This window comes from Dipodomys merriami, unplaced genomic scaffold (assembly GCF_024711535.1).
Source record: "Dipodomys merriami isolate MVZ:Mamm:240054 unplaced genomic scaffold, mDipMer1.0.p SCAF_6, whole genome shotgun sequence".
Taxonomy (NCBI): Eukaryota; Metazoa; Chordata; class Mammalia; order Rodentia; family Heteromyidae; genus Dipodomys; species Dipodomys merriami.
The window spans coordinates 22189770-22213129 of record NW_027206179.1 but is presented as its reverse complement, the minus strand read 5'-3'; the positions used below and the strand labels follow the sequence as shown (position 1 = coordinate 22213129).

Genomic DNA, 23360 nt, shown 5'->3' with positions numbered 1-23360 from the left:
CAATGAAAATGCTTTTAGCTGGAGATCAGGTGAAGATGAGTTTCCTTGGTACATTCAAGTCAAGAGAAAGGAATTAGAGCTCCAAACCTGGAACTCATCAACCTATAGAAGGCAACTAAAAACTAATTTTGGACAAATCAAAGGCACTGTCTTTTATTTCTGTTCCTGTGGTCCTTTGTTTATTTTGGACACAGTTATTTTCTTTTTCTTTTCCAGGGGTGGGTATCAAACTCAGGACCTCATACATACTAGGCAAACAGTCTATCACTAAACTCCATCCTCAGCCCTTGACTTTTTGAGACAGGATATTGCTATGCAACTCACACTGGTCTTGAACGCACTATGTAGATGAGGCTGGCCTTGAAATCAAGATTCTCCTACCTCTACAAAGTGCCAAGATTACGAGTGTTTGCCACCATACCTGCCACCATCTTCTTGTTATGTTTTCTCAACCATTGTCTTTCCTATTTAGCATGTTACAACCTCAATCAAGATTAAGCTTCAGTTTCACACTTTCAAGAAAGTTACATTAAATTATAAAAACAGAAGAGAAGAGGTGGACGTGGGGAGATGAGGAAGAGAGAGACACATACACAGAGACAGAGAGACAGAGAGACAAAGACAGAGAGACAGAGACAGAATATCACAAAGAAAGAAAAATCCAGCTTGGATCTGTATTCACCAGAGCAATCAATTCATTCTTGGAACATTTGTCATTGATCATTTCTGATGGCTTCTGATGCCAACGAGCTGGCTGAGAAGGCAATTCTTGAGTAAATAGTTGACCGGGTTAATGTAGACCCAACACCTGTCATAAGAGCTATAAAGTCAACAGCATCTATAAAATCTCGCCATTTGAAGCGAAGTCCACGGGCAAGCAGCCTCTCTATCACCTGGGAGCTTGTTAGAAAAGCAGAACCTCCGTAGTCACCCAGGAACTACCTAGACTGGATCTGCATCTTAACAAGGTCCCTGGGGGAACTGCAGACACATAAAATTTGAGAAGCACTGCCATCAAGGGCTGGGGTGGTGAGAGGAAACAACAGGAGGCCTCAGTTCATCCTGAGGGTCAGGGACGGGGTCACGGGGAAAGATGGCCTTTGATTAGGCTCAAGAGTCAGTCAGAGGCTCATGGGACACAAGAGACTGGAAGGCTTACCCAACAAACATTTATTTTCTCCCAACTCTGGAGTCTGGACATCTGAGAAGAGAGACCAGTGTGGTCAGATTCTGGGGAGGCTTGGCTTCCTGGCTTATAGACAGCTGCATCCCTACATGGTAGAGGAAGAGGGGGAGGGAGTCAGATTCCCTCCCTCTCTCCCCCCTCATCCCTTCTTAGAAGAACACAAATGTCTATCATGAAAACCACACACCCATGACCTCATCTACACTTAATTACCTCCAACAGTACTGTATCCAAATACCTTCACTTTAGGATCAGGACATCGGAACTTTTTATTATTATTATTTTTTGAAGGGAGTGACAAAATTCAGTCCATAACAAAAGTCTTAAAGGAGTATAATAAATGATAAAGGAGCGTAATAAATGATTTGTATTTTTGAATTACTGTTCTATATGTAAAGGGCTTTAAGCAAGTCAAGAATATATCTTGAGGTGGGTACCAGTAGCTCACATTTGTAATCTTAGTTACTCAAAAGGCTGAGATCCAAGGATTTCAATTCAAAGCCAACATGGGTAGGAAAGTCCATGAGACTGTCATCTTTAGTTAGTCACTAAAAAACTGGAAGTGGGACTGTGGCTCAAATAGTAGACCACTAACCCTGAGCAAAAGAACTAAGGACAGAGTCCTGGGCCTGTACCAGCAAACACACACACACACACATCACACATACACACACACACACACACACACACACACACACATATGTCTGGGAGACTACCTAAAGATTATTTCACTGGTCAAAGTAAATGACACTGATGGCTCACACAGAGATAATTTGGGACAAAGCAAACCACAGTGACACATTCAGAGTTTGATAATAGAGTTCAGATTGTGGTTAGGGAGGAGGGTCAAAAAAGATGGACTATGTTTCCAGTTTATTCAGTTGAACAAGTATGATGTATTTCTTGAGGTAGGAATCATGAAATTAGCAAGTTTGTGTGTGGCATCTTGCTGAACACACTAAACAGTGTAGAAACAACTGGAAGAGTGGTTATCATTTAGTGGGCTGCTGTGTGCATGTTTGGTGCATATCATTTTAATTCTTGTAGGATACAATCTGTTTTCCCACATGGGAAGGTCAACCAAGGAAATCTATCTACACAAAGAAACATTGTTGAGAGTTTTAAAGGTCTGTACAATGAACAGTGCAACATGCTTGCTGATGAGAACATCAGAGAAGACAAGAAAGATGACAGGAGCTGGGAGCTGAGGTATAAAGATTGAGCCAGGCAGAAATAAGCGCAGCGGAAGCAGTAAGGCCAGAGCCATCAGAAAGTTCAAGTGGGCAAACAGTAAAAGAAAAGTTGACTCGAAGGGGAGGGCCCAGGGTAGGAGGACCTTGAAAGTCTGTAATTTGGATTTTATAGAGGGAAGGGTTTGAGCATGAAAAGAACATGTCTTTACATGATTTGGGAAAACCTGTTTGGCAACAGGGAAGCCCAGAGACAAGGTCTGAGTCCTCCAGGCCATTAATTAGCATTTGTGTCACTCAGATCATAGGTCAGAGTTTTAGACTAGCTGAAGAGGAAAAATCAACAACACAATTTCTTTGGATGAGAAGCTGGGGTTGAGAAATAGGAGTCAAAGATGGTTAAAGACTCAGGAATAAGATTAGAGAAATGGGGATATCAAAGACAGAATCAGAAGATGTGAAAGGAAAGGCCCATATGTGTGCAGTATAAGTGTATTGATATATCTTTTTTTTTCTTGTGCCCATACTGGGGCTTTGAACTTAGGGACTGGGTGCTGTTCCTTAACTTTTTTTTATTCAAGGCTGGCACTCTGCCACTTGAGCGAAAACTTAACTCCTAGTTTTTGGTGATTAATTGGAAATAAAAGTCAAACACACTTTACTGCCAGGATTGGCTTCAAACTCAACCTCCTGAGTAGCTAGGATTACTGGTGTGAGCCACTGGTGCCTACCTGTATAGAATGCTTGTATGATTACAGAGATAATTTAAGTTTGCAGAAAAATTACAGTAGATGAAAGTCTGAAGTTATGATATTTGATGCATTTACATGGGAGTAAATACAAATCAAGGAGAATAAAGCATTGTACTCTATTGAAGAAAATAGTCCTCCACTCATATGAAGCATGTTTTTTAAATGCAATTGGCAAATTAAAAACATTATACCTCATTAACCTCATTCCAGATGCACTAAACAGTTACATATATATATATATGTATATATATATATATATATATGTATAGTGTGGGTCCAACCTTTTCTATGAATAGGGCCTTTGTTCCTGCCTGTCTAGTCACAGACTCATCTCATATATATATATACATATATATATATATGTATATATATTCAAAATGTTGTGGTTAGTGGAAGGAAAATGTGTGCTTATTGTGTTTTCTAAATGCCATATGTTTTTGGTTTTTGTTTTCAAAGCATGTAGAAATGTTGTTGACTGGAAAAAATAAGTAACCCTTCCTAACCTTTCATTTCTCTTTTCTGGCTTTATCTCAAGGAGCCTCATCAGCTTCTGGAACGTCTTTTTCTGGAGTGGGGTCTGAAGTAAGTATCCCTCACGGATCACCTGTGTGTGTCCCAGGTGTAGGGATTCCGCAGTAAACACCTTCCTGTAACCATTGCTTCGTGAATGACAACATGAGCCAAGGCGAGTGATTTATCAAGTGGTATCTAAGACTATTAAGACACACCTAAACCTTTGTGGGTGCCTGCCAAGAACACAAAGGGTGAAAATGCAGATATCGATGTTATTGTTCAGTCTTCCCTAATTGAAGTCCCCAGTGGTCTGCAAACTTAAAGCAGACAGAAGGTTATACGGGCCACAGGATGTAACTAACCACTGCAATAAGAGAGAGCCAACAGGAGAGGCAAGGGCTTAGAAGCAGGTTTTCATGTTTGAATTGGGCCAATTATCCCTGCATCATGGAAATCACATGTAAATGTCTTCTAAGGTATCGATTTGCACGGCAGATATTGAGTTGTTTTCATATATAGATGCAGATATACAGATCTCAATATATGTGGATGGACAGACAGACACACATACATGTTTTGTCAAACGGTCTCAGGACTCCAGTGGCAGGTCCAATCTGGGTCCCTGTAGAATCTGCGGAGTTCCGTGTTTGCACAGCTTTGGGCGGGCTTGCCTCGAAGCTGGCCCCCTCCCGGCTCGGCCAATTACGTGCCACTTTGTCTCGGTGCGGTGGTGACTGCTTTCTCCCGGCGAGGGAAATTCCTCTCTCACCAGTATGGATGCTCTGTTTTCAGACGCTGCCAGCGCCGTGTTGCTGTGTCAGTCATCCTATGAGGGCCCGGCGCAGACAAGGAGGGCTGACGAGCTGGCCGCCGATTGGCTGGTCGCGGCGGGGGCGTGGCTTGGAGGAAGGAAGAGCTGCATTTCACAGCAACAGAGTTTAGACTGTCTTTGCTTCATCATCTGAAGGTAAAAAAAAAAAAAGAAAAAGAAAAAGAAAAGAAGAAGAAGAAAAAGGAGAGAGGAGAGAGAGAGAGAGAGAGAGAAAAAGCCAACAAATTCCAGATACGGCAGGCGGCTTTTCCCGAGGACCATAAACAGGGGATGAGAAGAACTATTGGCCTGGAAATTTCTTCCTCGTGATGCGGTGGAGAAGCGTCGGCCTCTGGATCCTACCAGATGTTCTTGGGGTCACCGTCCAGGAGTAGGACCAGCCGAGCTAAACAAGGTAGGAGAGTCACCCCCACTCCCTCCTCCCCCCACCTTTTTTTTTTCTTTCTTTTTTGAATGTTTAAAGAGTTTGCTGCAGTATGGTGCATTCCATGTGCATTGCTTACGGAGGCCAGGGAGACCGGATTCCACTAATTCAGATGAAATACTTGCACGGAAGCCTAGAGATTTTTTTTTTCCCTTTTTTTACGTAACATTTTGATTTGAGGAAAAAGGCTAGAACTCTAACGCCGTGAATTTTAGGGCGAGGTAGATACGTGAGTTTTTAATTCAGAGCCTGAATTCATTTATTATTTTTTTGTTATTATTCATGTTTAGGGGGAAAATTTGAAATTTTGGAGAACATTCTTATTTTCTTGTTTTAGAAAATATCCGTCACTGCCGTAAGTAAAGTTTACAGGGATCTTATTGTTATTTGAAAACAGACTGCTTGGCAGTTAAGAAATTTTTGTTGTTGTTGCTAAAAAAAGAAAAAGGAAATCAACTTTATAATAAATGATCTTAATGTTTGGGCCACAAAGATATCATCTATTTCTGAGAAATGAGAGGCCTCCCTGGCTTTAGAATGCTACAGTTTTAATTGAGTTTCAAGAGCACAATTTTAAACAAGGACTAAGAGGTAGCTTTCTGGCAAGTTTCGTTACTGTAGTTGAATGTTTACATTTCTTTCCCTGGCATGTCTGAGCCTTTGTTTCTACCTTAGAAGTAGAACCATTATATTCAAAAGTAAAGCTGGGTTAATAATGCTTACTGCAATTATCCGATCCGTATGCATTTTTAATGAGAACACACAGCCAGCAGAATAATTTAATGAGAGCAGGCTGGCTTTGAAAGCCGTGTTTTTACTGTGCCCAGCCCTATCAACTTTCTTGTCGAGAAAACACCAGTGAGAGATGATGGGAGAAGATTTATTTTTAACACACTTGGCCCAGGAGGAGGAAAGGATATATTTGTTAAAGATTTCTTTCTGCCCTTTTCCGTTTTAAATTTCTGCCAGGCGTGAAGAAACTGTGCTTTTTTTGTTAGGCCTCTCGGGGAAGCATGTGTTTACAATAAATGTGTAACATTTTTAGAATAGTTAGCAAGCACTGGAGCGAAGAAAAAAAAATCTGACTTTGCCCAACTGCTACTACGGCGTTCTCCAAGACGCATTACTGTCCCTTTAAAAGATAAAGGTTAAGTGGAAAGGGATTGTTAATTGGAGAATATGTATTTGGAGAACAATAAGGTTAAAAAAATAATTAAAGGCAGAGGACGTTCTTATAATCGCTACGCAAGAGGAAGTTTCTTTATCCTTCCTGCTTGCTTTGGAGGGGCAGTGGTGTTCACTGAAGTAAAAGCAATGCCACGTCGTAGATTCTTCCAGACCCACGGTTCTTACTTTCAAGGAGAAGTTCAGGACACTAGCCCAGAACTTCTGACGTCATCCCCCAACTATTTCTGCTGTGTGTTCTTTTTATTCGGCTGGTGGAGAGGAAAATTTCTCTAGATGCTGGTTAGGAACATGCTAACTCCCAGTTGGCAGGATTTGAGTGAATGTCTTTACATTCCAGTCTGTTCTTTGCAAATTCACAGCCGATTTCCCCTTTCTAAATAGGGCAACTTCTACCTGTGGGTCAGCACAGGTTTCCTGCAGGGATCTGGCTTGGCTGGTAAGAATTGGTTGGTGCAGAGAGCTGAGCTCAGCGTTTTGTGTAGGTTTTTTTTTTCCCCCTTTGTGGCCTAACTCCTGTGGTGCATGGTTAGTCACCTGTGTTGATCTACCCTTGGGTTCCCTTATCTAGGCTCCAGGTTTTGCCACCAAGTTCAAGGCTGGTTGTGATGGTGGGAACCAGCGGCTTTTGTACATAAAGCACTATGTTCTAGGGCAGATGGCCCAAAGGAAATCAACAACAATACTACCAGCTGTTAACCTGTGTCACAGGTGCTACTTGTGATCTTGGTCTGATAGATTGAGGTTAGGGTTTACTAAGGAACCTTTGGAGGAAAAAAAAAAAAAAACACAAAAAACAAAAAACAATTTTGGTCAGGACATACTGAAGTTCCTGGGAATTCCCACCACTTATGTAGCCTTGAATAAGTGCTTACCTTGATTTTTCCATCTAACAGAACTGAATGTTAATTGCTACACTGCTCCTAAGTCTAGCATTTTTTTAGGAGACCTTGACCTTGTACAAAAAAAAAAGTTGCATGTCTCATGGCACAGTGAGCTGTTTAAAGTACAAAGGGGGGTATTAAGAAATTGTTGACAATGGCTTTGAGGTACTGAAATACAGAATCATATATAAAATGCTGCAATCTGTGCTCATGGGAATTTTCTAGGGATATTTATCCTTTACAAATGAATACCGTTTCCAAGGAAATCATTGCACTGTTGTTTTCAGTTTCTCCATTGATCTAATCTAATATACTAGAAGCTACGTATGCCAGACCAACCCCACGTTAGTCTCCAGAATGCCCAAGAAAAGCATTTAGTCCTATTTGTACTTGGACTTTTGTATTAAATTTGTGAAAGGAGAATGAAGATGAGAGAAAACAAGAAAAAATAGGCTTGTGAAATTTACTGGTCATATAGCTTCTGTGCGGAACAGCCTGCCTTCCCTCTGCTCGTTGTTTTAATTCGCTGTTGCTATGGTGAAAACAAATCAATATCACATGGCTGCCAGCCAGTCCCGCGCTCAGGGAGCGCCATAGAAATTCAAGATCAGGTACTCAAGATTCCAAGCAAGAATTGGAAGAAGAGGATTTTGATGTTGAGCTTTAGAGAATTCCTTATAGTAGAAAAAGAAAGGTCAATCTGGCATGGATTTGCCCCTTCCTTTTTTCCAATACTCTTTCTCCCCTGAGCCAGAAAAAGATGGGAAGAAAGGTGAATTGGTATGTTTACATTTCCCAAAATAGCAAGACAGTAGCGACATAGAAGTACATAGGAGAACATAGCAAGGGGTACAGGATTTGGAGTTCATGAACAATGGTATAAATGCAAGACGTGTTGGTATAAGTCGTGTAAATGCAAGTCTGTTAAAAACAGACTTTGGAGGACCTCAGCGTCTCAGGTAGAGCTGCACCTCAAAACTGGCTAGCCAGGTGCTGGTGGCTTAGGCCTGTAATCCTAGCTACTTAGGAGGCTGAGATACGGGGATCCGATTCAAAGCTAGCCTGGGCAGAAAAGTCAGGGAGATTCTTATCTCCAGTTAACCACCACAAGAAATAAATAAGTCAGTAAAACCAGAATTACAGCTGTAGCTCAAGTGGTGGAGTGCTGGCCTAGAGTGAAAAAACTAAAGGACAATGCCCTGAGTTCAAGCTCCAGCAGTGACACACACACCACCACCACCACCACCACAAAAAACTCGTCAGATCAGAAAAAGCTACCATCCTCATGCCAGATAGAAAAACCTGGTAACTAGGAGACAGGTAGACAGTAGAAGTTCTAGAAAGGGAGGCAGGTCAGAACTTCAAAGTCATTATAAAAACCCCACAAAGTCAAAAAGTCAGACCTAAGAGTCAGGACACCACAGGAAAAGGAATATTTCTCTTTTTACAAAAGCTGCAGAGGCTCTGCACGCAGCCTCGTGAGGAAGGAGAAGAGGGTGCAGATAGGAGGGAAGGGTCAGGAGGCCAAGCATTCTTTCTGGAAGGATCCACTGAATTGGGTGGACATGGCTGTCTACTGACTGCTATGTGGAATGTGGAACTTGATATTTTATGCATTGGAAGAAAGCCTCTTGGGAAAAAGAAGCAGGAAGGCCTAGCCGGCTTGGTAAATCATTTACAATGTTATTTTTCTCCATCTCTATTCTCTGTATCCTTTTTGTTTTTCTTGGAGAAAATGTGTACAAACTGTGCTTGCAACAGTGGGAATGGCCCTAGTCCACAGAAGGGATAGCTAGCTGGGTTTGTAGCTGGCCTAGGCCTCTAACTCTGGGGTGCTGTTTGCGGAATCCAGGTCCTTACCTCCACCATCGAGAGTGAAAACAGGTGTGAAAGTTAAGGCCCAAGGCTTTCTTTTATGGATCTGAGCTCTAGGGATGTTCGACATTTTTTGGCTGGCAATCCCCTCTCAATATGGGGGATGGGGGCGGGAAAGCTTGGTAATAAAAATGGGCTCAACAATGTACCTTAGTGTTTGGACAAAGAATCTATTGTCTAAGGCCTGCTCAGTCAGCATGCCCCACCAATCAATCAACAAGTGTTGGTTAAACACCCCTCCGGCTAGCTCTTGCTATTTGCCTAGAATACCCAGTTACCTAGCACCTGGACGTGTGCGCGCACACATACACGGTACAAACACGGTACAAAATTTTTGCTTTTCGGAGATATTAGTAACATCATTGGAGCTAGTATTAATTTCACATTGTAAGTGTTGTTTTAAAAGTAAATAGACACTGAGCAGAGTCGTGCCTATAACCCTAGCTACTCAGGAAGCTGAGACCTGAGGATGGAGGTTCAAAGCCAGCCCAGACAGAAAAGTCCTTGTAACTCTTATCTCCAACTAATCACCAAAAAGCTGGAAGTAGAGAAAAAGAGTCAAGTGTGAGTGCAAGGCCCTAAGTTCAAGCCTCAGTACTGTCATACACACACACACACACACACACACACACACACACACACACACACACACACACACAGATATGAGGTTAGTGATAAATATATGAGAATGATAGAAAACTCCTAAGGATTTAAGGCCAATGATGGCAATACGTGTATGTCAATCAGCAAGCAGAGTTTCATCCCTCAAGTAACTAAGGACTCCAGATAATTTCTAAAGTCTTAAACAGCAGGCAGTCAACAAAAGGAAATCTCAGCCCCAGTGTAGCATGCAACCAGCAGCTTCTGGTATAATTAGCTCACTGTCCCCATCAGACAAGAAACCTGATGCCTGGTCCTCAAAGTTTATACTTGCTTGCCAGGGTTTGTTTTTGCTTTTGTTTTGAAAGCTGAGCTCATTTTAAAAAATTGATTTTCTGATTGGTATTGGTTTTGGATTATTTTCCCTACTAAATTCTGAATTAACATCCATTTTTCAAAGGTGAGTTGCGAGATTAAGGGAGAGGGTTGGGGAAGAGCTGGAGAAGGAATCCTGAGAAGTAGCTTTGCTTTTAAAAATTCTTTTTTGAGCCGAGCTGTGCTAGCTCACTGCCTGTAATCCAGCTACTCAGGAGGCTTAGATCTCAGGATCCTGGTTCAAAGCCAGCTCTGGTAGACAAATTTAAGACACTTTTATCTCCAGTTAAGCAACAAAAAGCCAGGAGTAGAAATATGGCTCAAACCTTGAGCTAAAAAACCAAGTGAGAGTTACAGGCTCTGAGTTCAAGTCCCAGTATCAGCAACCAGAACAACAACAATAACAGCCCAAAACACCAAGATTTTGAGCCCTGGCTCTTGGCAAACTGAGGAGTGGGGTTGAGAATAGAAGTATCTAGGCAAGCTGGTTTTTGTGGAAGAGCTTTTGGGGTGGTAAAGCACCCCCAGAGGAGAGAGAGAGGAGGCAGGACTTTGTGAAAGACCACTGGCTGTGGGCTGAGCCTTTACAATCCACAAAGGCTGGGAGGGGAGCTACTTACAAACAAGATAAGAATAGTTGAGCACACAAATGTCTACAGAGGGATAATTAACATATGTGTGGCTCCTTCCACTTCACAAAGGGCTTTCACTGACATTATCTCAATTAACAGTTCAAACAGAGAATTAAAAAGTAGGTGGCCTGAAATTAGGGCAAGGGGGCACCAGGGAAATCTCCTGGTTATAACCCCGATTTGTACACTTTTATTTGCTGATTTTTTTTTAGCGGTTAATTGACTTGAATTTTTGAAGCATAGTGGCACACTCCTTCTCTCCCCTTCCCCCAGTGCTTTAAGGGACAGCTTGTCATTCAGGCAACCACAGACCAGAAGCTAAAGGACAGCAAAGGAAAGAGATGGATTCCTAGCTTTGAAGGCTAAGCTCTGAACCCCAACCCAAGCATACAGCATACAGTTTTCAGGATGGAAAAACCATCCTGAATGGTTGTAAATGGCCTGAAGACCTGGAGAGCACCAGTCAGCAAGGAAACCCCAATTCAAAGCCTTCCACGTTCCTCAGATAGCATGTTACTACGTGCTCTTAAGCCTTACAGAAAGGTGGGGAAGAAATGAACACATAGATCCATATCCTGTAAGCCAGGAGCTTTACCTATGTATTTGATCCTTCGAAGAATAGGAGAACCCCACAACGTCAACGTGATTACCAGTGGGCTGACACAAGAAGATAAGCTCAGAAAGATTCAATAACATATTTTGTCCACCCCACAGCTAACACTTGGCCCAGTCACTGCCTACACTCAGAATCATGAGAGTCCAAAGCCCTATAGGTAAGCAACATGATAGTTTTAGCTGAACAAATAAAATTAAGAAGATTAAAATAAAGCATAGAGCTGGTGGCTCATACCTGCAATCCCAGCCATTCAGGAGGCTGAGATCTGAGGGTCCAGTTCCAATGCCAGCCCAAGCAGGAAAGTCCATGAGGTTCTTATCTCCAATTAACCACCAGAAAAACAGAAATAGTGCTGTAGCTCAACGTGGTACATCACTAGCCTTGAGTGAAAGAGCTCAGGGACAGTGCCAAGGCCATGAGTTCAAGACCCATGACTGACAAAAAGATTATTTCATTTGTAGAAAGGAAAGCTTAGGCTGGAAGAGGGAGATGAATTATTTTAGATATACATAACTATACATAACTATATATGTAGCTGTATATATTCATATATAGTTACATAACTATAATACATAGTTGCATAAGTATATAATACATATATGCATGACTATAAATACATATATGTGTGCTTATGTTGTTTTATGTTCTGTTTTGTATTTTTTCTTTACATACTTGACTTCATTTTTCTTTATTTTATTTATATTTTTTTTTGTCAGTCATAAGGCTTGAACTCAGGGCCTGGGTGCTGTGCCTGAGCATTTTTCCTCAAGCTAGTGCTCTACCACTCAAGCCGTGCCTCTACTTACAGTGTTCTGTGTGCTGGTTATTAACCAGCAGATAAGAGTCTGTGAGGTTTGTCTGGGATCCTCAGGTCTCAGCCTTCTGAATAGCTCGTATTACAAGTGTGAGCCACCAGTGCCCAATTAGTTCATATTTTAATATGTAAATACTGAGTATAATAATGATGGAGGCATCTCATTGGTATCTGCTATATCAGGTTTTGTGCTTATTATGTCTTTTAATGTTTTTAAAATCTCCCTACCCTCTGTTTTATAAATTCAGTGAAAACTGGATTTTAGTGAGGATAAGCATTGTGTGAAAAGTCTTATTAGGCAAAAAGTAGAAAAGTTAGTTCTGAAGCCTGTGGGAATCTCACGCATGTGATATTTTGTAAGATAACCAAGTTACACTGTAGTCTAACTTGGAGTTTTCTTGCAATGAGTGTTGCATAGCTGAAAAGAACCCAACTTGCAATGAGTGTTGCATAGCTGAAAAGAACCCAACTCGGTGAGTTTGGGAAGACAGTAATATGCTTAATTAAGAGATTGAACTATTCTAAAAATCTATAAATTTCTGGCATCCTAAATGCAAGCTTCAATTAATCAAACTGAAAGTATTGGTGAAGCATATATTACATAAATGATTTAGTACTATAATTTTAATGTTCCAAGAGTTCAGGAAAGGAGAGCTCTGTTTTTAGTTGGATTAATAGATAGAGAGCTACATAGAGGAAAAGCTACTTCCTCTCCATGGATATGTTTTGTTTAGACCAGCTTTTCTTGTGTGGAGTGTCTAGATTATCCACTGGGAAGGGAACAGTTGAATAAGTATCTTATATATTATTTAACTCATCCTTTTAAAATGTCAATTTTCATGTATGTTTGATAATGTATGGGACATGTTAGTATTATTATGCAAGTATACCATTTATAAATAAATATATGATTATGTCTGCAAAACTATTCTTCTGATACAGATGTTTGATCAAAAAGTTTGGAAAAGCTCAGTGGTCAAACTCTTAGGAAAGAGGAACAATGTAATGTAACTTCCAGGCCAGGGAAAAAAATCTAACCTTGAGTAAAAGGACTTCCTGTTAGGGGACAATGAGAATTAAGGCTTCATGAAGATACTGGAATCAGGGTAGTATAGAGGTAAAGAATCATGTGGCAGAGTTTAATGTCATCTACTACATAAGTCTAATGCTTGATCAAGATCCAACTGAGATGTATTAGATAGGGTTAAAGATTGCAGCATCTGTTGTCTAGAAAACTTTTGGAATATTCCAGGCACAGTGTTGGAAAGGAAATGGACGAAGGAAGGTGGTGTGAGAATGAAGGGGAAATGATAGGTCCACAAGGAAAATCATAGCAGTTGGTGAGAATGCAGAAAAGCCAAGTGACATCTTCCCCATCTCTCAGAAGAAATATTGATGGTGCCATGATCAAAATGGAGATGGAGAAAATAGAGGACTGACCGATGAAGCAGGGTCAGAGAAGGAAGGGACATGATAAGTTTTTAGTTTGGGGGCATGGTGCGGACATTTAAGTGCAAATATATCTTAGGAACTCCTGACAGTGTGGGAAGGAAAACAGCCTAGCCTTCAGTATAATCCTGAAGCACAGCCAACTTGAAGCCATAGCATCCATTGCCGTAGCTACGGATGGCCACAGTCACATGGGAGAAGGGAGCATAAGGAGAGGCAGGCAGATGACCCAGCTTGAGTCTTGTTCTTGAAGAAATTAAGCTAACCAGCAAAGGATCAGGAAAACAAATGACCACAAAAATGTAAAAATGTGTTTGTCTTAAAATAAGCCATACTATTAAAGCTTCAAGATCCCATGGGAACAAGTGGCCTCCTGCTTTTCTTTTACCCTCTGTGGCCTTGTGTCTCTGGCATCGGTCCTCTTGGAGGCAAACCCTGGCTTGGAATAATTTGTAGAGCCACAGAATATTGTGTAGATGAGGGAACATTTGTGGCTGTATCTTCTACCTAGATAGGCGATGTTGTATAAAGTAGCTCTTCGTGAATAACCAAGGAGAGAGCATTTGAGAGCAACCATTGCCAGTACTTCTGCATCTGTCTTTCCAAATCTGTGTTTGGAGGGATGTAACCTAACAGAATAGTCATTCTACACTGAAATATTTCTAGATTCTGGTCAGTCTTTTCTCAAAGAACCTGGGACTTCACTTTTCTTGGCGATCTCAGTTACTGTGAAGAAAACAGACCATCAGCATGAATGACAACAGACTTGGAGGTTTACAAGTGGTTTGATGCCCTCCCAACAGATGCCTCCAGGGACTAAACCAGGACAGCATTTCTGGAACTTTCATGTGCCTGCAAATCACCTGGGGATCTCATTAACGATGTAGATTCCGATTCAGTTGGTCTGGGTGGGGCTAAGCCTCTACTTTGCTAATAAGCTCCCTGAAGATGGAAAGCAGAAATGAAAGTAGGAGCAGATGACCGATGGGGTTCTGGGATGGAGCCTTTAAAGAACTAGTATACAGCCATGACCAGCCCTCTGGCTTCACTCAGGCCACTCTGAGATTCCACGTGGAGCTGAGGTTGTCACCCACCACCCTTGCACTAACCTGGCTACAGGCAAAAGTGTAAAGGCAGGCAGGGATTTTGGTGGTGTGAAACAGTTCTGTAGTTACACGCAGCTGTCTGCAGAAGTCTCCTGTGCCCAAGGTGTCTGGCATCTCTGTGGAACAGACTCACAAATTCCCCCAAGAAATGTGGTTACCACCACTAGGGAAGGTTGATGTGTTTACAAATCAGCTGCAGAGATTTTTCTTTTTCCACTCTAAGAAACAGATGCTCTAGAAATCAGCTCTGGGTTTCTTTTTTTTTTTTTTTTCCTAGATGGTTCAGAGAACCAGAACCCAAAAGTTGAATGTATCCACTTCAGATCTTCTAACTCCTATGAATTAGTGCACGGAACTTCTATCAAATGCACTCATTCTATTCAGATATAGATCATGCTTTTTCTCTCCTCATTCTGTCACCAGATAGATAAAGGATAGAGGATGTGTTATAGGCCATTCATATCACAGTGGATCAAAAGTGGTGGATTGAAAGACAGACAGGCCGTATAAATGAATGTATCATCAGGAAAGACAGCGTCAAATGGGGTCGCCTCAGTGAAAGGCCTGGGCCTTACTGAAGACACAGGCAATCTCTTATAAGTCTTGTATTGCCTGCCTCTGTCTGTCCTTCCTGTATTCCCCACGTGGCCCCTTCTTTCCTAGCGCCAGGAGTGGAGCTAAACTGATTTGGAGGAAGTCTCTCCTGCCCAGATGCCCATTCACAGATGGCGGAGGGCTTTATACATTTTTAATTGACCCATAACCTTTTACGAATGAAGTAGAGGAAATGTTTATTGAGTTTATTGAGCGCCTACTGTATGGAAAGTCCTCTGCTGAGAGCTTTCTGTCCATCAATTTGGTTAAGAAGTTTCACAAAGCAATCCGGGAGCTGGGAGAGAGAATGGACGGCTCACCAAGTTCACGCTGTAGGCAGGGCCAGCAGGGGAAGGATTGGGATACTCCGACTTGGCCCAGCAGGGCTGGCTTACTTGAGGCTTGCTTTAGGAAAGCTTTCACAGTCATAAATACTGAGTAGTTAGAAAAGAAATGAAATAGGATAGAAATGAATGATTACTGGCATCATGTTGAGGCAGGAGTTCTATCAGTCAGGAAGTCCTTCTCACAAAGAGACTTGGCCATTGTTTATTCTGATTTGTTAGTGACTTTGGAGTGTGTGTGTGTGTGTGTGTGTGTGTGTGTGTGTGTGTGTGCATGTGCCAAATGGAGTGTGTGTGTGTGTGTGTGCATGTGCCAAATGGAGTGTGTGTGTGTGTGTGTGTGTGTGTGTGTGTGTGTGCGTGTGCCAATCCTGGAAGTTGAACTCTGACACTGAGCACTCTCCCTGAGCTTTTTTTTGTGTGTCTTGAAGGCTAGTTACTCTACCACTTGAGCCACAGCTCCATTGCTGACTTTTTGGTGGTTAATCGGAGATAAGAGCCTTATGGACTTTGCTGCTCAGACTGCAATCCTCAGATCTCAGCCTCTTGAGTAGCTAGGATTACAGGCATTAGCCGCGGAGCTCAGCCATTTTGTAACTTTTGAATCTTATGCATGTGAGCTGAATATAACTCAATCTAATGGGTCTCAGCTTATAAGAAGTATCAAAGGAAAAGGCTCACTCTCCAAGACATATTCAAGTAGGAGATGTTTTATGCTGCCCTGCCTTTGCTTTCCAAGAGAATTTTTAGCAGCCCTGTTCCCTTGTCCCCCACTTCCTCTCCTGTGCAGTGTGTTTCCTCTATCCCCCTTGGGAAACACATACTTTTCTGTCTGCTTCCTGTTCCTGATTTTCTCCCAGCAGCCTTTGCTGCTCCTGATGACCTGTCCTGTTCTTTGTTTTTGTTCTGTTTTTCCCATCTGGGCCTATATACCTCACATTCTGACTAGCCCTCGTGATGTAGGTGCCAGCGTTTCTGGGGGCTCTTTGCACCAGGCTAGACAGGATGATTGATCCTGCCTCAGGAAACCCCCTCATTTGAACCCTGCCCTATCAGCTTCCTGCAGCCACCACAAACACCATCCCCTCAGGAAACAAAAACAAGCCCTATCTCTAGAGTTTCCTTGTTTCCTTGCATTAAAGTTTCCTGGTGCTAGCAGGCTGCAATTAAGAGGCAGGATGAAAAGGATTGGGCCCTGGGGCCCCCAGGCGGGCAGAGTGCTCTGGTCTTGTTTAACTGCTTGATTCTCACGCTGCTGCCTGAGTGCTTGGAGGTTCTCAGGAACACGGATGAGGGGTTGCTTCCTTGACTAAAGTCAATGGAAGAACTTTCCACACTACGCAGATGGACACCACAGGGCAGCCCTGGGTGGAAAGGCACCTGAGGGCCAGAACACTCACATCTACCTTCTTTCTTAGCTCAGTTTTGGACAATGGAATGTTTTTCCTAGTTGCTAGATAAACCCAACCCCATAACATACACACACACACACACACACACACACACACACACACACACACACACACACACACACACACACACAGAGGCACGCGTGTGGTTAGCACATGTTTCCTCAATGAGGGGTAGCTCCTCATGGCTTCCCTTCCTCCCCCTTCCTCTGAACCTGGAATTAGCCCTTCTCCCCAGGCCCGTTCTTCACCCAGGTGAGGATGCCAGGCTTCCTTTAACAGGACCACTGTGATACCTGCCTGTTCAGGATGCAGTAATCTCATTCATACAACCCCATGCATGCTGAGCTTTGGTCTATTGTGGACTCCTATTGGACAGTGGATAACCATTGATAAAGAGGGGGCAGTGCTCTCCATTTCCCCCCTCCCTTCTGCTTCCTGGGAACAGCTAATGACTGAAGGTGAAATGTCAGGGATATCAGACACAAAGAGGAGGTACACTTCAATATGATCACCAACACCGGTGCTAGGCTGCTGTCCCCTTCGATATACCTGTTCAGATGTTAGACATTGGATTTCTGCAAAATCACCCCAACTGTGATAGATCGGTGGTAGATAGACAAATATTTCAATGACTATGTAGACAGATGATAGATATCTAGATTGATGATGGCTAAATGTATAGATAGATAATAGAGACAAAGGTAAAGGTTTACATATAGAAAGATTGATTCAGTATCTCAAGCTGAATAAAAAAGTTAAGTCAATTCGTGGACATAAAATACACCTCTTAGGTTTCCTTTTGTTTCACTGTGTTCACAGCACGTGGAGCTCGCTTCACAGTAGCTCTCAGGCCTCCTGAGCTTCTCTGTGGGGCTCAGGTCTGAGTCATCAGCACTTAGACACCCTATGCCTCTGATAGGTACCAAGGTCACCAAGGAATGAGTTAATCCCAGCTCTAGTCTACAGCAGGCTGCACACCAGACAAACCTGGGCAGGGTGTTCTCCCTCAGCCCTGCCTGGGCACACTCAGGGACGTATCTGAGCAAATAAAAGGGGAGAGGGGCGGGGAGGAGGGTGCCCAGCCTTTCCCTGCTAGGGGGCCAGGTGTTCATCTACGGCTAGCTGGAACCTGCTCCCGCATGCCTTTCAGACAGGCTTCCCAAGGTTGCTTACGAAAATCCTTAGGTGGATATTTAACCTAAGATCCTTAGGCTCTGATTTAGTCTCATACTGGGCTCTCTCTCCCTCCCTTCTTCTCTCCTCCCCCCTTTTACCCCTCCTCCCTTCCTCCTTCCTTCTCTCTCCTACCCGTCCTTCAGCCTCCCCTCCCCTCCTCCTTCCCTTCCCCACTGCTAATTTTCTTTATACCCTGTAAATCTCACCAATGTCTTGCCATACTGAAAACTTGCCCTTATAATGAGAATTGCCTGTTTTCTAGCTGGCTCCTTAAAGCTCATGGATTACCACTTCCCCTCCCCCACTTCTGAGTAGAATAGATGTTGTCAAACCCAAACCATACTAAATAATTGACCAGAAGAAATGAGTGAGAGGAGGATGGCTGTCCCAGAACACCGGAGAACTAAGTACCCAGGATGTAAGGTTGGAGGTTGCCGTACAAACCCGTAACCAGGTGTGTGCTGGGTCTTGAGTTAATTGAGTTGTATGGGAGATGCTCTGATCTCTTCCTTCAACGTTGATCAGTTAGTGCCGAAATGCAAGGCGAGGTGCTCATGTGGCCTGCACATGTGCTTGGTCAGATCTGTAGAGGGTAGCCGCTGGAGTGGGGGGATGGGTCTGCTAAGATCCTGGGCTTGGTAGTCCCACCCTCTGTGGTACCTTCTGGTGGAGATTGGGGGTGAAAGGGAGCAGCCTGGGGCACAGCAATGAATTTCCCATTCCAGTTTGGTCCAACCCAGCCCCAGTGGAGCCTAGAGCGAGGCCTGTGATACTCCATCTTACTCACTGGCTAAAAACAGAATGGGGGAAAAAAAAACAACAAGAAAAGAAAAATCAAAACCATATGTTCAACACCATATCAAGCTTCTAGCTAGAGAGCCAGGCTGCTGTTAAGTAATGCCTGTCTACCTAGCCATACACTTACAAGTCACAGACTGCAGAGGGAGCTGGGCTGACCAGGAGGGGGCTGGGGAAGGCGAGAGAGGCAAGGAAGGGCGATGTCTATGTCCTTCCTCAAAATGGCATGTGGCCGGAAGCCCTGCCGCCTCCACCCGGAGAGCTGAATAAGGACAGCATTGACTGACTTATTCCACCACCAGCCCCCCCACCCGGCTCATATTCCTTCTTCCCTCACATTTGCAGGACTGAAAATTAGAAACACTTCTTTCCTACACACAAGATTGCTCCTCCCTTGACACATTTTCCTCCTGGTTTGAAATGGCGAGCGCTACCAGAGCAGGCTTCTCGAAGGGAGGAATCGAGAACACCGGTTACCCTCAGGGGTCCCAGCCTTCTGTGAATCTCTTATTTCTTAACCTTTGTGCAGCATACAGAGTGGAAATGCACTGAGCTAGACACTCAGGATGTGTGGCCTTGTCTTTTTGTTCTTTCTCTCTCTTTTATTTCTTTTTCTTTCTCTCTTCCTTTCTTTTTCCTTTCTCCCTTCCTTCCTTTTAGTCTGAGCACAGGACTTGAAATCAGTATCTGACAGGTTTGCTCATTGGCTGGGGTTCTACCACCAGAGCCACACCTCCAACTCAGTCTTTTCTTTTTTCAATAAAATGTTTATATATATATATATATATATATACTCACATTCAAGCTTTCCCTTCCTCATCTCTTTCTCTCATAGCCCTTTGGGCTTCCAGAAATGGGCTTTCTGGGGACAAGAGCAATGATTCACTAATAACTAGAACTTTGAAGGACCCCCTGCCCCCATCTAGCCTAGACCAGTAGGGTGTTACTGAAATGATAACGTTTCACCCCCCCAAAAAAAGTAAGGAAATCATGAAGAGTTACATAATGATGGTGATAGTGGCATTTGCTTTCTCATCCTGTGCAGAATCTCTGCCCTTTTCTCCTCCCCGCTCCCCTTGGTTTCATTCAAATACACAAAAATTCTGCTTCTAAGAAGGATGATTTTTCCTAGCTGGTGATTAAGACCTGGAAGGAAGGATATAGAGACTACATATCAGCTGTCTTTCTCCTTTTTTTTTTTTTTTCTGTGAGGCGGGGTGCCTGTTAGTCAAGGGTGTAGAGATCTCAGAAAATAAATCAGGGCATCTAAGGGTGGCAAGAATCCAAAACCCACATCTGAGTCCTGGGCTACCATAGAGTGCAAACTATAGTGACCAGTGTACTTGTGACTCTCTCTCCTTTGACCAAATCAAGATGATCATGGACTTTGGGGATGGTTTCGTGAAACAAAATACTTGGGTTGCCTTGCCCACCGTGAAGGTCTCATTGACTATAGGCTGGGCTAATGACATTGTCAATTTAATTTTGACAAGCTGTATCAGGACAAGGTGATGAATTTTATTTCTCTTGGCTGTGGAAACATTTGCAGAAGAAACATACCATATAAATATTTCTGAAGTCTGCCATTTTACTTTCTGTCCTGGTATTAATACTCCAAGGTGAGGTGAAAGTTATAGTAGATAAATCACCATGGTGGAGATGATTCCTGTCATGAGGGAGGAAGAAGGTGCCGATGAGTAGATGACTGTTATTCAGGTGAGGCACGGAAGGCTCTCTGAAGGAGACAGCGTCTGACATGAGTCAGGAAGCAATGCATGCACTTGGGAAACACCCATGCAGGCCTTTCTATCGCATGAAGGTTGTAGTCCAGGGAACACTTGGCATGGAATAAATAAATTGCAGGTGGCCTTGGAACCTCCACCCCACCCCATGGCATTCCATTGTCAATCATAGTAGATCTATGTCAGTCACATTCCTGGGCAGGTATGAGATGGGACTGGACATCACTTCAGGGAGATAATTCTACAAACATACTCAGACTGAAGAATTTCAGACACTCAGATGAGTCCTGGAGATAGAAGTTAACCCTAGAAGCAATAAGAATCAGACAGAACACATTGTATTAATACAGGGGCAGCTTACTAAGAGCATGGGCAAGGATATATAGAGGCCATGTCAGAGGGAACAAGTCAGAGTAGACTGGTGACACAAACTTAGGTACCAGAAACATGAGTGATGCTGCTCACAGGAGCATGCTAGAGGGTGAGGAGGGGCCTGAGCCTGAGTCTATTCATTGGGAGGTTAAGGGAAACTGGAATGTCCCTTGGGAAGCCCAAGATAGACTTGGTGGCCCTCTAGAACCTTATGTGCATCTGATAATTCATTCACGCAGGACTGATATTCGTGATGATGAAGGGAATTGAGATAGCTAAGGAAGCAAGTAAAATAGAAAATGGTTGAGTATACATCCCTCAGGAACATTTAAAGGAGTATCCTAGACACACATTGAAGATCCAAGGTGGACAGCATTTCAAAGAGAGTTTCTTGACAGGTGCCTGGGCCTTGAAGCTTTTCTCACTGTCAGCAAGAAGGGATTTGGCTCTTCACCATCTCCTAGATTAGGGGGTCCTACTAGAAGATGATAATGAAAAAGGATCCTCCAGTTCAGTAAAGATAAAAACTGGACTATACCCACGGCAGGTGGAAGTTGAAAGAAGCAGCCTGATCCAAAGGAGAATGTATTTGGAGGAGGGGTGAATGGACATTCCAGGTATTGGAGAATTGGAAGGAAAACATGTGCAGAGGACATGGAATCTTTAGGGCAGCTGAAGGTCCATGGTAGAGAGGGGGAAGGAAACAAGGCAAAGATGAGCTGGTTTGGGTATCAAGATCAGGTGTCCCCGGTTGGTAGCTGGTATATGGTGCTGCTCTTAGCTCTGCGCAGCCATCCAGAATGGATAGAGGTGCGGCCGCATTTTATGAATATTTATGGAAAAAGGTTTGATTCTGTTATGACAAGGAAGGTGGAGAGATGCATTTGAAGGAAGATGGTAAGTTGAGGTCTAGGTGGCTTCTCTGAGAAGTTCCCAGAGAACTATGTTTTGTTTTGTTTTGTTTTCTTTCTTTAGAATCATCATAGTGATGAGAGGCCAGGAGACTGTGCTGATCCCCATTGCTAATTAAAGGTGAGCTTTGTGTCATTATAGGCTTAACTACAACACAGCAACCATGTCACTCCTGAAGTGCTACAGTGAATAGCACTATTTGACGCCACATGTTGTATTTCTGTCGTCCTATTATTTTCCTTAGCTTTTTGCTTCATTCCATGGGTTTCAGCAAATGATCATCCATGAGCCCAATGCTCTCCCCTTAATGCACACAATAGACTACTTCGGATGACTTTGGATGAAATACTAGGGGCTTGAACTTAGGGCCTGAGTTGGGGCACTGTCCCTGAGCTAGCACTCTTCCACCTTGAGCCACAGCTTCACTCTGGTTTTCTGGTGGTTAGTTGGAGATAAGAGTCTCACAGCTTACCTGCCCAGGCTGGCTTTGAACCATGCTCCTCAGATCTCAGCCTCCTGAGACTCTAGAAGTACAGGCGTGAGACACCCATCACCTGGCTGAAATATATTCTAAATATGAGCCAAGGTTGGGTAAGTAGTCAATACTTGGTGAATGTTTATGAGATACAGTGGAATGATTGAAGTGCTTTATTATTGAGACAAGCATTTCTATAGATGATTATTAGCTATGAGTCATACTCACAGAAATCCATAGTTCATCCTCCACCCAGTTAGTGCCAGAATTTTCCATTATGATAGAAACAGAATGTGTTTTTCCCATGAGTGCATAGACATTCCTATGAAGCTGTGCTCTCGTACTGAAGAGAGGCCAGCTAGCCCAGCCCAACCCTTCAACCAGGGATTGTGTCTCATTTCATTTTCAGATGTTTGCCTGATGAAGGCAATAGGAAGAGAGAGAGAGAGAGACAGACAGACAGACAGACAGACAGAGACACAGAGGAAGAAGAGACAGACATGCATTGAGAGTTATCTGAAGTGTCCTAAGTTAAGTTCTAAAGTTCTTAATTGCTGTTAGATACTTTTGGCTTTGCTCGGCTGTGCAAAATGTACAGCACATCTCACAAAATGGATTGACCTATTTCTTCACCCATGAGGGGCCACTTGAAAACTAAATAAGAGGCAAGTGCACGCACAGACAAGGCCAGATGAGATCTGCAGCAGTAGGACAAAGTCACATATCTGTCCTACCTTCACTTTACCCAATGTCACTCCAGAAGTAGAAAGAAGTGTTTTCTTGCCATTCTCTTCTTACCACTGAGTGACTCCAAAAATTGGTCTTGTTGGCTGTTCAAATGCATGAAAGACTTGGTTTAAAAAAAAATCCCACAGATTTCTTGGCCTCTTCCAAATTCTATCTTGGGATGTCAGAGGTGGGGCCCAGGAATCTACACTTATTCTGAGAACACCCAATAATTGAGAGGCAAATTATTCGCAGACCTCTTGGCATGCAGGCTTAGAGACCATTGAAACCTTGCATGCAAATTCTGGCTTGGCTACAGGTTTAGATGCACAACTTCGGAAAAACCGATTCAACTTCGGTTTTCTCATCTTTAACA

At 43.1% G+C, this 23360-nt stretch overlaps 1 protein-coding gene across 9 annotated transcripts in view; it reads left to right on the top strand.

Annotated features, from left to right (window-relative positions):
* Positions 1–4527: 4527 nt before the first annotated feature.
* Mbnl2 (muscleblind like splicing regulator 2) overlaps positions 4528–23360 on the top strand; it is a 151003-nt gene continuing 132170 nt past the window's right edge. For 4 of the 9 annotated variants that reach the window (XM_070002722.1, XM_070002720.1, XM_070002721.1 and 1 more), the window contains exon 1: positions 4533–4867. The gene's annotated coding sequence lies outside the window, so the exon portion shown is untranslated. Of the gene's footprint in view, positions 4868–21846; positions 21904–23360 lie in introns of all 9 variants that reach the window. The other 5 variants (XM_070002717.1, XM_070002719.1, XM_070002725.1 and 2 more) reach the window with 3 other exon arrangements.